This window comes from Schistocerca americana, chromosome 5, assembly GCF_021461395.2.
Source record: "Schistocerca americana isolate TAMUIC-IGC-003095 chromosome 5, iqSchAmer2.1, whole genome shotgun sequence".
NCBI classification, from domain to species: domain Eukaryota; kingdom Metazoa; phylum Arthropoda; class Insecta; order Orthoptera; family Acrididae; genus Schistocerca; species Schistocerca americana.
In genome coordinates this window covers 501,445,221-501,461,098 of record NC_060123.1, presented here as the reverse complement: position 1 = coordinate 501,461,098, position 15,878 = coordinate 501,445,221, and the positions used below count along the sequence as shown (strand labels likewise).

Below are 15,878 nucleotides of genomic sequence, written 5' to 3'. Positions count from 1 at the left end.
CCAGTCGTGGAGGATCACAATTTAGGCGGTCTTCTTCACGATATCCGTACCGAACAAAGCACCTGTCATCGGTACATCACTCCACATTACGTCATCTCGCCACTGCTACCTTCTCAACTGCTCTAAGGAGAGCTTATTGTACCTGAATATGGTGGCTGCAAAGCCAGAAATACGAGGTGCTATCCAAAATTTTCGGGACTGGTGCTACCATCTGTTTAATTCCCTTGGTATCAAAGAAAACCATGATCATGCTCTTCACTTTGCTCTTCAACTGTCTAGCTTTTTTGGGTCTTGGAGAACCCAGGCTCTTCCACTGGGACGATTGTTGCTTTGTCTCTGGATCATAACTGTCAATCCAGCTTTCGTCTGCAGTGATAACCAGTGACAAGAAAGTTGGATCGTCAAATGCGATCTGACGAAGGTCCGTGCCTTCTGATCGGCAGTCAAGATCCTTGGCACAGATTTTGCGGCGACACGATGCATGCCCAATTCATCAGTCAGCATTCGTTGACATGTCCCATAACCAATACCCACTGCATGCACAAAGTCTTGAATAGTTCGACGTCGATCCGCACGAACCAATTGTTGAAATTTGGCAATGGGCCTTCCAGTGTGAGCATCATCTTCGACATCTGTACGGCCGGCCCTGAACCGAGCATGCCACTCAAACACAGGCGTACGCCTCATGCTCTGTCCCTCAAACACGTGTTGAATTATTGCAAGGGTCTGCCTGTTCTGTTCGCGGATCCATCGTAAAATCGCCACAGACCAGAGTATCACGGAAATCACTGTGGACACGCAACACGTCCTCCCAGCTGAATGCCAACCTGTACACCGACTCATCAGATAAGCAGCTCTCGCCACCTCGCGGTGCAAAGATCTACTACTCCTACTTTCCAGATGGCAGCACCGGTCCCGAAAATTTTGGATTCCACCTCGTATTAAACATCCTCCTCCTGAGATTTCCAAAAATTGAGATGTTCCCACAGACAACAATCAATTTGGAAAATAAACAATTTTTTTCCAGTTTTTATAATTTTTTTCATTATCATCTCTCAAGGGTTTTATCATTCCACTATATCTGTAATTTCTTATTGTTTCTCAAAAGTTGAATCTACATTGTTTTTCAATTTTCAGATTATTAATTTACTTATATAACCATAGACTTAAATTATTTTGTTAATAGAAAAAACTGATTGTTGCCCTTAATAAATTCGCCTGTAACCTTATATCCCAAAATTATTAATCTTTAGTAACACTTTCTGGACTAATTATATTATTCTTATAATAGCAAATATTTTTAAAGTAGCGTTATTCTGCACCTTTATGGTGTTGACAGTCTTTTTGTTAGTTTACAATCTACCATTTCTGCTGTAATACTCCATAGCAGTCCTCTGTCCCCTATGCACGTTTCATTCACATATTTTATATTCCTGTTACGCTACTATCGGCGCATTGCCGTCCATTAGATTCAAAAAAATATTTCTCGTGAAGAATTTACATTGTTATTCACTTTCGGCACATTGCCGTTCTTTAAACAGATCAACTGCTATACCAATATTATCGGCGCATTGCCATCCTTTCACTTCGATGGAACATTCTTTACGCTTTACAATTTTCCTCATTATTATGTCGGCAGCATGCCGTTCTACACTTATCTATATGAATGCGTCGTAAGACGTCCACTTCACGTGGTTGCAGATAAAATAAGCACGACACCTACACATTTCACAGACACGTGGAGACCGAAGAACAGAAGCTCACACTTTTTACCAAACATGCGCAAGCAGCCCCCAGCGCCAACCCATACTAATGGTTCTGTTGTCCATGATGTGGTCTTGCGTTATGAAACGCCAGACTTTCCAAAGTGGTGTTGAGTTCAGCAACTTTCTGCCCATTCTCCCATCTCCAGCCTCATCATACAGCTCCAGTACAATTCCGTGAAACAGTACAAAATGCCTTAAATTAGTTTCCTAATAATTTTAAACAAATTTTAAATAAACGGTTCCATGCGCTAGTATTACATAAATACGTGATACATAATGTTTTGTTATGATTTTGGGTGTTTATAAACAAAGCCAATGTCTACGTCTTACTACAACAGTGATTCATCAATGTTTTTGTTTTGGCCACAGCTGTAGCTAGATACAGCTGGGGCATTGCCCTTCGCAATCTATTAAGAACTCTGTGTTTGCTCGCACCATATGTTACTGCTGAACTGCTTCGCTAATGACTCACGCCGCTAGCCGGCGTCACCTACCATGCTCTTTAAATCTTACCTACGGAGGCTTACAACTGCGATTCGCAGACACGTTGAGAGAACGTTTTAGAATCTTGTTTCAATCATAAAGCACAAACCTTCATTAACCAAATCGTTACTATATTCCACAGTGTGAGGTATCATTCCTTCCATATTTAAGTGTTATTGTTACTACAAAACATAATAGTGGAACTGTGTTCATGCAATGATTGTGTATTTTCTACTGACTTACACATACGAGCATTATGCGACTTTTTAATACATTGGGGCCAATTACCTTATTCGTAGCTACTAGATCTTTATTCTACCTTCCTTTCATATTTAGAACCAGTATGTGGCATTACTTTCTATTCTTCATATTACGTGGCCTTGTATTTAAATCTTATTTACTACGTTTATGTCTTAGTGAGATTTCCATGTCAGAGTTGTGTCCGATGTAGATAATATGTCTACTCCCATGTACTTCATAAAATAGTTAGCGGAAAGCACTTCGCCCATAAGCACTACTTAATGGCCGACTTAAATGTCGCTCTTTGCCTTTCCACCCTTCCTCTTCATAAATCATTGCCTGACTTTCCTGTCGCCTAATAACAATATTTCACCTTTCTCTCTCTATGTATACAATTTACCGACTTTTCTGTCGCCTAATTTATAACCCTCTATTTGCCTCTTTTTCTCTCTTCATAAATAATTGGCAGGCTTTTCTGTCGCCTAATAACTATAACTCTCCATTTACTATTAACCTCTTTGTCACGGCTATTCCTAGCCTATCAATGTATCCTAACTCTTTGCAGCGGAAACCACTTCGCCTTTTCAGTTCACACTAAAGAGTAACGATATGTCTATTTTGACTCAACTTGTACATCATCTCAGGACAACATTTAATTTCTTCCATTATTTTTGCCACCTGAATTCCTTACTATTGCAGATTGTCATATTCACTTAACTGGTTTAGCGCCGTCGTCTTATTCTGTAGCCTTGAGCGTATTTGTAGGCGTTATTTCATCTGTGTTATATGTAGTAGCCCTCGTCTTGTTATCATATTCTTAAAATATTTTCAGACGTAAAGCTATGTATGTCTTGTTACAAATATTTAAAAGTTGTTTCACTACATACGGTATGACATTTTTTTGTTATGTGCGTAAGTCTAGTACGGTTTTTTGTAACTGTATATTGTGTTCTCTTGCTCGTGTATCTGTAATCCTAAACTTCGTATATTCTAGCCTGTCCGCTTGTATTCCACCAAATTTCTGTTTTTCACCCGCGCTATGCAGATGTTTATTCTGCTGGGTTACTTTGGTTGTGTCAGGGCTCGTTTGTTTGTTGTCACATTCAGTGTAAGAAAATTTTTGTCGTCTTAATATTGAATGTTGCAGAAGACAATTATAGTTCTGAATGAAAGAGGGGGAAGAACTAACAGCAGAAAAAGAAAATGAAGTATGCTGTCAGTTAACTCGGGTACCTGGTAATCACCAATTACCTAGCAATACACAGAACGCTATTGCCCACTGAGATTAATAATCATAATATTTTTTCATATCACTGAGTGACATGTCGTATAATAATTTTTGTGACTGTATTTCCATGGTAGAATGAGGCGCTTCATTCACAACTTTCTCAAATTCAACTACGTAATCCACCCCCCCCCCCCCTTTACGCCTTCCTAAAATTGATATCCTGACGCCTTTGAACTTCGGTATGGGACCTTCTAGTAACTTAGTCCCAGCCATTTGATGTATAATGACTTTGTCACCATCAAGCCTTCTGCCCACCATTACTTCACCTCTCGCTCTGTTTTTTGTGTTGCAAGACCAATCTTGATTCAAGAATGCTTGAAAAAAAAAAAAAAATCTGCCGCGCGGGATTAGCCGAGCGGTTTAAGGCGCTGCAGTCATGGACTGTGCGGCTGATCCCGGCGGAGGTTCGAGTCCTCCCTCAGGCATGGGTGTGTGTGTGTTTGTCCTTAGGATAATTTAGGTTAAGTAGTGTGTAAGCTTAGGGACTGATGACCTTAGCAGTTAAGTCCCATAAGATTTCACACACAATTGATCATTTTTTAAAAAATCTTATGTTTTACATTTTTTACTGACGCCTGTTCCGCATTACTTTACTTCTCCTTCTAACCTATTGGTCACGATTTTGAGTTTAAGTTGTTTTGTCATGTTTTCAGGAATGATGCCACCAAACTGCCTAATAAAGGCTACTGCGTGTATATTTCCCTTACTAGAGAAATAATGGAATGTATATGCATTGGCGTGATTTGAACATCACTTACGTGAACAATACCTTTCCTTCTTTCTTGTTCACACCAAATTTCTACTTTTGTTTAACTTCATTTACTATTTTGTCGCCCGGAATCGCACTTGTGTTGCCTTTACAAGAGGATTCTACACATGAACTGTAACAATTAAGTATTTCCTGGTCATATTTGATAGTCTATAAATTACTCATGATAACTTTACTTTGCTTTTGTCTTGCATTACTTGTGTCCTTAATTGTTGTGTGTGTTATCCCACTTAGATTCTGCAAATCCTTATTTAACATTTCGATTTCAGTGTCAACCTTTTGATTATTTCTAACTTACAGACTTCTTCTTTACCCATTCTTTTATTTCATGATGTATTTTCTTGCTATATCCCTCAGTTTTAACTTCAAGCTTTGTATCCTTCTGTTCCAAAGCATCGAATTTAGCGATAATTTGAGCTATTCCTGCCTTAGCTTCTCCCAACCCCTTATCTATTTTCTTACTTAATTCCTTCTTACTTTCTTTTAACCCCATATCTACTTTTTACTTAATTCCTCCTTATTTTAGTGCTTTACTTAATTGTTCTTGCAAAGTTAATTTTAGTGTAGATCTTATATCCTGATCATCCTCCTGAGTTGGTAAATGTGTCAGCTGATGCTGTACCACTTACTTTCTTTAGCCCAGACATATTATTAATACTAATGTTCAAATTTCAAGTCTGAGGCTGCTACATACGTGAGCGCTACACTTAACACTACATTTCTTCCTCGAGGTACTGCCACTGATTCTCGTGGCTGTGGGCTGCACTTCTGGATACAACTCTGCTCTTGCGGTGTGCTGAAGCCAGTACATCTAATGCGCACTGTACTGCTAACTGCGCCGGCCGTTGCTTTCTGCCGTCGCACGTGTTGTCTGTGGCTGTCTCGCGCTGCTCTGCACGCTGTTCCTTCTCATAACATGAAAATCCGCCCTGGTAGCTGAGTGGTCAGCGTGACAGACTGTCAATCCTAAGGGCCCGGGTTCGATTCCTGGCTGGGTCGGAAATTTTCTCCGCTCAGGGACTGGGTGTTGTGTTGTCCTAACCATCATCATTTCATCCCCATCGACGCGCAGGTCGCCGAAGTGGCGTCAAATCGAAAGACCTGCACCAGGCGAACGGTCTACCCGACTTGAGGCCCTAGCCGCACGACATTTCCATTATAGCATGAAAAATCTTGAAGTGATGTTTAATAACGTAATCCCATGGACCCTACACACAATGTTAGCTTTTATTCTCGTTGCATTTCCGCACTTGAATTCCTTAGTTACCGATACCACTTCCACTGTAATCGGAAAATTTGTCTTTTCGGCATCAGATATTATAGTTCAACTGAAGTTCAAAAACGCTTCAAACACAGTTCACAGCCTACTTATGACAGCTCTCATGCAGTTCTCTGGTCCTTCACAGTTCACACGTACCACAGTTCGCTGGTCGGTTACAGTTCACCATTTTCCCTAATAAAATCTAGCCTCATAGTTACAAAGCACTTAGCCTTCAAGAATGCCATGAACAGCAACTACAAAAAGGGAAGAGGGGAGAGAGAGAGAGAGAGAGAGAGAGAGAGAGAGAGAGAGAGAGAGAGCGGGTAATACAGGGTGGCAATTACTAAACTGTATGAAAAAAAAACGTTAATTAGTTACAAACTATGGCGTGTCCACTCTTCATTCAACAAGCAAACGTCACTACAGATACTCAGATTTAGGTTCTGACGTGTTCTATATGCGTGCCGTCATTGGCGATGATGTGGCGCAGACGAATAGCGAAATTCTGCATGAGCCACTGAAATATCAGAACATTGATGCTGTCAATGACCTCCTGAATGGCTATTTAGAGCTCAGCAATGGTTTTGGGGCTTGTCTTCATGATAGTCCCAGAAAAAGTAGTCGCGTGTGGGCAGATCTGGAGAATATGGTGGCCAATCGAGGCCCACGCCAGCAGCCTCTGGGTACCCCACAGCCAGAATGCGGTCCCCAGAGTGCTCCTCCAGAACATCACTCTCCTACTTCGATGGGGTCGGCTCTGTCTTGCATGAACCACTTATTGCCGAATCAGTGTCACTTCGGATAATGGGGATGAAATCATCTTCCAAAATCTTCAAGTACCGTTCGGGAGTTAACGTGTCATCAAGGACTATCGCACCGATTATTCTGTAACTGGACGTTGCACGTCACAGTCACTCTCGAGGGTGAAGAGACTTCTCGATCGCGAAATGCGCATTTTCAGTCCCTCAAATGCTCTGTACCGTGACATTTTTGCGTACAAATGGCCGACAACAACAAAGCGCGTGCGCATGCGCATACTAATTCCCATCATGCCCCGCGGTCAACCGTGCTGTTTGAACGACCCAACGCAAACCGTTCAGAAGTTATGACGATTTTATCTCATATAGTTAAATGAGTGTCACCCTGTATATACGTGTGTAGGATAAACCCTTTCCCTCGAAAATTTCCCTTCTTCATACCTCCTCTGTGTTATCACAGATGTCGTGTTATCACAGATGGCGTGTCACTGATCTCATTTGTACTAAGATTGCAGTACACGCGAGGAGCCTATTTGCTTCCATCACCCTGAGTGGAATGCTTAAGTTCTATTATATGTTTACCAACATGCAGTCTTCTCTAGTTGTTGCCCACTGCACAGAAAATAGCATGTAGGTCGTGAATCCGTTACCGTGAGGCTGTAAGAAACTCTTAGCGAGAAACTGTTACTTTATAAATAATTAAATTTCCAATCAGTTTATTTCTACTGGTTGCCACTCGCATTTTATTAGCAGAACACGAGAAACTTCACAATTACATTCAACTTTAGAGTCACAAGTAATTTCTATTCTTCAACAAATTAATGAACTGTGTATTTCTGTAATTACTATCACATTGTTCTCAACTACATGTCCAAATAACCATACATTGCTAATAAAGTCTTACCTAACCCGACCGCGGCAGACAACACGTCCGTCCTCCGACACTGCCGAACCAGCTATGACGTTACAGCCAAACCACTTCATCCGCCATCCAAGTTAGGAGCGATCCGAAGATCTCCGAAGTGCTTCGTCTGCCTTTTCGTTTAGCAGTTGTTTATTATTCTGCTGTATATTAATACTTGTGAAGTAATGGAATGACATAACGCTATAGAGAGGTACTTTAATTTGAAATGCAAGTAAATATGCTGTTTAGTTTGTCTAATATTAATAACACAAGATTATCATTTTGGTGCGCAACTTCCGAACGCAGAAACCAATCGCACAGGATCACAATTTAGGCGGTCTTTCTCAAGATATCCGTACTGAGTAAACCACCTGTCATCATACCTCAAACCACATTAAGTCATCTTGCCACTGCTGTCTTCTCAACTGCTCAAGGAAGAGCTTCTTTTACCTGAATATGGTGGCTGCAAAGCCAGAAATATAATACCCTCAGCTGAGAGACCTAGCGCGACTAGCCACAGCACTGTCAGTACCTTCCAAAAACTCACTGAAACTCTTTCTGGTCGTATCGCAGCAGTAAATACTGCAAAAGGTGATTATTCAGGCTTTTGACAGATAACCACTTTAAAGTTAGAGGTGTACATAACACCAGCGTGTAGGTACATAATGAATGTGCTTCTACACAGGGGCCGGCCGGGGTGGCCAAGCGGTTAAAGGCGCTACAGTCTGAAACCGCGCGACCGCTACGGTCGCAGGTTCGAATCCTGCCGCGGGCATGGATGTGTGTGATGTCCTTAGGTTAGTTAGGTTTAAGTAGTTCTAAGTTCTAGGGGACTGATGACCTTAGAAGTTAAGTCCCATAGTGCTCAGAGCCATTTGAACCATCTACACAGGGATGTTATTTGTAATTATATTATTATAACTAAATTAAATACAAAATCGAAAATTAAAAAACACCTGTTATCTACTAAAAATGGACGCCTGTTTCAAGGAATCAATTTGGGCACTACAATCTAAAGTTGTTAAGTACCTTTTAACTAACGAAAAAAGAAACTAAATATTTTGTAGTTCGGTGCAGCATAAATTTCATAATATTTGTACATGCAATAATGTTAGCTGCCCTCATGAGTGCATCTGTTCGGGTAAGTGGTGTGAGGCCTTCTACCCTTCCTTCAGCCCCCCCCCCTCCTCCCACGCACCCAATTGCCCCAATACGCCTCGGTACGCACAGCGTCTCTTCCAAGCATGCATGGGGAAGGGTGTGGGCAGGAGTTGAGGCATCTTGTTATTGAAGCCACTGCGCGATATGTAACGTGTTCATTAAACAATAAATTTAATAATTTTTCGTCATTGATTGTGTTTGCCAACATAAAAACAAATGTTCCATTCGCTACCTCGCTTTTTCAGGTGTCGATAATTATGTTTTCTGAAGTAGCGTAAGTTCTTCCTCTCGATTCAAGCTATCCCCATACCAAATTTCATCAAAATCTGTTAAACAATTTAGTCGTGATAGCGTAACAGGCCATTAAAATTTGCTACACCACGAAGATGACGTGCTACAGACGCAAATTTTACCGACAGGAAGAAAATGCTGTGATATGTAAATGATTAGCTTTTCAGAGCATTCACACAAGGTTGGCGCCGGTGGCGACACCTACAACGTGCTGACATGAGGAAAGCTTCCAACCGATTTCTCATACACAAACAGCAGTTGACTGGTGTTGCCTGGTGAAACGTTGTTGTGATGCCTCGTCTAAGGAGGAGAAATGCGTACCATCACGTTTCCGTCTTTGATAAAGGTCGTATTGTAGCCTATCGCGATTGCGGTTTATCGTATCGCGACATTCCTACTCGCGTTGGTCGAGATCCAATGACTGTTAGCAGAATATGGCATCGGTGGGTTCAGGAGGGTAATACGGAACGCCGTGCTGGAACCCAACGGCCGCGTATCAGTAGCAGTCGATATGACAGGCATCTTATCCGCATGGCTGTAACGGATCGTGCAGCCACGTCTCGATCCCTGAGTCAACAGATGGGGACGTTTGCAAGACAACAACCATCTGCACGAACAGTTCGACGACGTTCGCAGTAGCGTGGACTATCAGTCGGAGACCATGGCTGCAGTTACCCTTGACGCTGCATCACAGACAGGAGCGCCTGCGATGGTGTACTCAACGACGAACCTGGGTGCACGAATGGCAAAACGTCATTTTTTCGGATGAATCCAGGTTCTGTTTACAGCATCATGATGGTCGCATCCGTGTTTGGCGACATTGCGGTGAACGCACATTGGAAGCGTGTATTCGTCATCGCCATACTGGAGTATCACCTGGCGTGATGGTATGGGGTGTCATTGGTAACACGTCTCGGTCACCTCTTGTTCGCATTGACGGCACTTTGAACGGTGGACGTTACATTTCAGATGAGTTACGACCCGTGGCTCTACCCTTCATTCGATCCCTGCGAAATCCTACATTTCAGCAGGATAATGCACGACCGCATGTTGCAGGTCCTGTACGGGCCATTCTGGATACAGAAAATGTTCGGCTGCTGCCCTGGCCAGCACGTCCTCTAGATCTCTCACCAACAGAAAACGTCTGGTCAGTGGTGGCCGAGCAACTGGCTCGTCACAATACGCCAGTCACTACTCTTGATGAACTGTGGTATCGTGTTGAAGCTGCATGGGCAGCTGTACCTCTACACGCCATCCAAGCTCTGTTTGACACCCATGCCCAGGCGTATCAAGGCCGTTATTACGGCCAGAGGTCGTTGTTATGGGTACTGATTTCTCAGGATCTATGCACCCAAATTGCCTGAAAATGTAATCACATGTCAGTTCTAGTATAATATATTTGTCCAATGAATACCCGTTTATCATCTGCATTTCTTCTTGGTGTAGCAATTTTAATGGCCAGTAGTGTACTTCCACATTTATAATATTAGCATGGATGACGCCATAAAAATCTAAAATGCGATTCTAATTCTCGGAAACGGTCAGCCCGTTCTACTTCGCTCATATTTTTACTCCTGTCATTACTTCAAGTTTGTTTTGGTTCTGTATTAATATGAGATCTAATCGGCATTAGTGTAAATGGCAACGACAACTTTTATGTTAAGCCTTTTAGCTTCGCCTGTGTATGCTGTTGCTTAGAGACTTAGATGAAAGTTTCTCGAACATGTTGCCTCAATCCTCATTCGGCCTTCCTCATAAAAAATTTTGGCACACGAACGTATTCGGGATCTTTTAACATAGAACATTTTAAATCATTTACCCGGACTCTCTTTGTAGTTAAGCTTTCATACTCTTATCTCACTCCTAGTGCCACTGTCATATACACTGAAGCGCCAAAGGAACTGGTATAGGCATGTGTATTCAAATACAGAAATGTGTAAACAGGCAGAACATGGCCCTGCGGTCGGCAACGCCTATATAAGACAAGTGTCTGGCGCAGTTGTGACATCGGTTACTGCTGCTACAATGGCAGGTTATCAAGATTTAAGGGTGTTTGAACGTGGTGTTATAGTCGGCGCACGAGCGATGGGACACAGCATCTCCGAGGTAGCGATGAAGTGGGGATTTCCCCTACGACCATTTCACGATTGTAAAGTGAATATCAGGAATCCAGTACAACATCAAATTTCCGACATCGCTGCGGCTGGAAAAAGATGCTGCAAGAACGGGACCGACGACGACTCAAGAGAATCTTTCAAAGTGACAGACGTGCAACCATTCCGCAAATTGCTGCAGGTTTTGATACTGGGTCATGAACAAGAGTCAGCGCTCGAACCATTCAACTAAACATTATCGATATGGGCTTTCGGAGCCTCGTGTACCCTTGATGCACGACACAAAGCTTTACCCTTCTCCTGGACCCATCAACGCCGCCACTGGGCTGTAGATGACTGGAAACATGTTGCCTGGTTGGACGAGTCTCGTTTCAAATTGTATCGAGCGGATGGACGTGTACGGGTATGAAGACAACCTCATGAATCCATAGTCCCTGCATGTCGGTAGAGGACGGTTCAAGCTGGTGGATGCTCTGTGATGGTGTCGAGCGTGTGCAGTTTTGAGTGATATGGGACCACTTTAACGTCTAGATACGACTGACAGGTGATACGCACATAAGCATCCTGCCTGATCGGGTGAATCCATTCATGTCCATTGTGCATTCCGACGGACTTGGGCAATTTCAGCAGGACAATGCGACACACCACACGTCCAGAAACATTCTGAGTTTAAACACTTGCGCTGCCCACCAAACTCCCCAGACATGAACATTATTGAGCGTATCTGGGATACCTTGCAACGTGCTGTTCAGGAGAGATCTCCACCCCCAAGTACTCCTACGGATTTATGGACGGGCGTGCAGGATTTTTGGTGTCAGTTCCCTCCAACGCTACTTCAGACATTAGTCGAGTCAATGCCACGTCGTGTAGCGGCACTTCTGCGTGCTCGTAGGGGTCCTATGCGATACTATAGGCAGGTGTACCAGCTTCCTTTGCTCTTCAGCGTCTCGTTTTTCTGCCATTGATTTACAGTGCGCCCCAGTGCCACTGTCTCCTCTCTGTGTCACTGTCTTCTTTCAGACTGCCATTTTCCCCACCACACCTCGGCAACTGAAAAATACTGGACGGCCAAACTTCCTTTTTTTTCTCTACATCCACGTGTTTAAAATTTCGGCCAAAATGAGCCCTCTCCTTTATCTACGTGTTAAAGTTCGCAAGTCTGTGGCTTGCAGACGCCGCTCCCTATGGCCTCCACTCGCCTGTATTTTTCATTATCTCTTCCTCCTTACTCCTTTGCTCCCACTGATTCTATGTCCATCGCGCTCTCTTTCCCCTGGCACTGTCTCCTCTCTGTTGCACCGTCTCTGCCGCTCGGCTACTCTCTTTCAGCACCGGAGAGTGCGGATATTTTCACATGGGGAAACGCGGAAGACGAAATGAGGATTGAGGCAGCTAGTTTCGCCACTACACTGTCAGAGTCTTTAAAAGAGGAACACACTCGCCTTTTCTGTGCTCCGACAGGAGAATTTTTCGCTAGTTTCTTTCTTTGCCCTGCTGCAGTAGAGCGTGATTCTTATACAGGGTGAAAAATATTTAAACGGACAAACTCTGGGAGGTTGTAGGGGACATCAAAACAAATACTTTCCCCTTATGTCATTTTTTCCTATGAGGATTGTTTGAACCGGTGGAGGCCGTATTACGCCCTTCAGTTGTAGGCAACTGTTGTCCACTAGTGTAATAGTGCATTGTCTCTGTTTACTAATTGAGCGATACACTTGGAGTGAGTACATTGATATGGTTGGTGCGTACTACGTAGCGCACCACAACGGACGAGGTGCATAGCGGGTTTATCAACAACAATATTCTAATCGCCGTATCCCGCATCATACGACCTTTGCTGCTGTCTAGCGGGTCATTTAGCAGATTACCTGGACAGGGACGCCGGCGCACGGCAAGAACGCTGCAATTTGAGGAAGCTGTCTTGCAGCGTGTGGAGCGGGATCCTTCAATTAGCACTCGTGCAATTGCACATAACATGGGGATGAATCAGACGAATGTGAGAACAGTCTTTCAAGAGCAGTTGTTACGTCCATTTCACTTACAGCGTGTTCACAACCTGGAACTCGTTGATTATCCACCCAAAGCACAGTTTTCGTAGTGATATATGGAACAGTGTGAAATGCATCCTACGTTTCCATCCTCTGTGTTGTTTACCGATGAAGCAACGTTCGGGCGTGGTGGAGTCTTCAACATGCAAAATTCGCATGTTTGGAGTGAGGAAACCCACATGCCACAGTTACTAGTGCTCATCAAGTGCGGTTCTTCGTTAATGTGTGGGTCGGTGTTGTTGCGGACTGTTTAATTGGACCGTATCTGCTATCTAGGCCATTAAATGGCAGGCACTATTACAATTTTCCCGCTAGAATTGCTGGAAGACGTCCCGCTCCCTACAATACAAGGCATGTGGTTCCAACATGACGTGGCGCCGGCACATTTCAGTCGTCGTGTGGACCGACGGTTTCCAGAAACGTGGATTGGCAGAGGTGGTCCTGTACCATGGCCTGCTCGATCCCCAGATACGTCCCCTCTGGGCTTTTTTGTGTGGGGAGAGATGCGCAGCCTTGTTTACACAACTCCTGTTGCATCAGAAGAGGATCTGGTTGCTCGGATAGAGCGGCAGCAGGAACAATTCAGGATACTCCTGGCGTTTTTGCCCGTGTCAGACAGAACATGATCCGACGGTGTAACCTTTGTTTACGTGTCAATGGAGGCATTTTCGAAAGTCTGCTGTAATTGAAATTGGGTTGTGTTAATGTATTGTCTCTTGGTCATAAAAAAAATGGAAAAGTGTTTATTGGTTTAATTAATTTGCCGCCAGAGAAATCTTCCTCTACCGGTTTAATTACTCCTCATAGAAAACAATGACATTAGGGAAAAATATTTGTTCTGATGCCCCCTACAACCTCCCAGAGTTTGTCGGTTTATATACTTTTCAGCCTGTATAAAACGAATTCTATAGGTCAGTAAAGTTTTGACTGTTTTTTTCTTTACTCCCGACACATTTATATAGCCTGACACACATAAATGACTACTATGCACGCATAAAAATAACGTTAATACAAAATCGTTCGCTCTGCAGTTTTTCTGCATACCTTACTAATCTATCGCAGTTCATCCATAACGCCCGGCTTATGATTTGTATATTAAGAGTGAAAACGTAACTAGAAATATTTTACTGAATTTGCAGCCTTTCCACTTTCATAATTTTTGGCAGTCGTTTTAAGTCTTTTAAGATGTGTTAATGCCCTTTTCTGCCCTTTTTATGTCATTGCAGTACACTGTGGTCATTCCTATAGGCGTGAAGTGTCCATTATACAATAGGCACAAAGTTTTGTTGGTGAAAAAAAAAATGCCGACTAAAAACGTAGTTTGGTGACATAAGATTCCTATCGAATACCCAGAACACTTGTCATGTGTCCACTAGGTCAGTTAAAACTACATTTACCCCTCACAACGGATATTATGTGCATATTTTACGTGCGTAAGTGCGGTAACTAGGACCTCTGTACCTCAATAACGGATCATGACATCGTCAAAAAGTTAAGATTTCTCTAGATCATCAACTTAAGAACATGTGGTAAAAATTTCGACCATCTGTCATGAATAAAAATTACAGAAGTTGCCATCCCCACAACTGGCACTTTTCATACCAAAAAAAATCATGGTTTTTCGGTGTTTTCTCAGGCACCGCCCTTGAACAAATGGTACTTTATGGGCCGCCTAAGGTCAATCCTAGACCACATCTAATGCAAAACAACCGAGGGGTTTACTCAATTTGCCTGGGCTGGAGGACGTGTATAACATTTACATTTTGAATCAGTTCTGTAGGATAGCTACACTAAGGCCGGTCTTCCGATAGGTATACAAATGGTTGCTAGGCTCGCGGTATGACCACCGGAAACGGCGCATTTTCGGCGCGGCTTTTCAGAATATATTGGTACCGTGCACGGACCGACAGCAGTGTATTTTTACCTCTTCAGCATAGAAGCCCGAACCTATAAAAGGAGTATAAGAATGAAAAGCCGCATGGAGTTACTGCGTCAGAAAGTGTGCGGGCACAGCGTGTGCCGCCAATTAAGGTGAATTAACGAATTGATCGACCCGCTCCAACGCCACATATCGCGTGTCGGTAATTTGAATCTCCAGGTAAATTCCCTGTGCGAGGCAGAACGTTTATCTTTATTAAAGAGTAGATTGCAATGAAAAATCAAGAAACTCTCCACTTAAGCAACTTTGCTTATCGACGACTGTGTACTTAATAAAGCAACCAGTCACATATAGTACCGCATTGGTGAAAATCAACTCGGTGGATGTTTACACATTTACAGCACACCCGCAATTTCCAAAGTTACTTACTCCGTGGAAGAAAATTTCGTCATAGGGTTACAGTTCTCTGCTTTCTACCGTTCACCACCTGAAGAACGGGGCAATGCATATTAAGACTCTTGACTCATGAATCGAATGCTTCCTGACATGTCATGAGATCATTTCCTGCACCATCCTTATTCACCTGAAGTAGCGCTTCGTCTCTGCAATGACATATACGCAAACGAGAACTATAGGCTCCCTTCCCCTCCTCACTTTCTTAGTGACAACGATGTTGATTGTGTTGGGGAGGAGGAAGAGGAAGAAAAACCATGGTATGGTAATAACTAAAAGCTGTCGTGGAATGTCACCATTAAATGAAAACAGTTTATCATGACGTCGCTTCTCACGGCGTATCACAAGCCGACAACAGAAATGTCTGTGTTTTATGTACTTCTTTGTTACATAGTAAGCACAGTGCTGACCTTTGTGATATTTGTGTGTGTGTGGGGGGGGGGGGGGGGGGGGGCAAGATTGC

General features: G+C 43.1%; 1 protein-coding gene across 4 annotated transcripts in view; it reads left to right on the top strand.

Annotated features, from left to right (window-relative positions):
• Positions 1-15,878, top strand: part of LOC124615287 (aldehyde dehydrogenase, dimeric NADP-preferring) — a 332,089-nt gene that overhangs the window by 248,181 nt on the left and 68,030 nt on the right. The gene's annotated exons all lie outside the window — the stretch shown is intronic.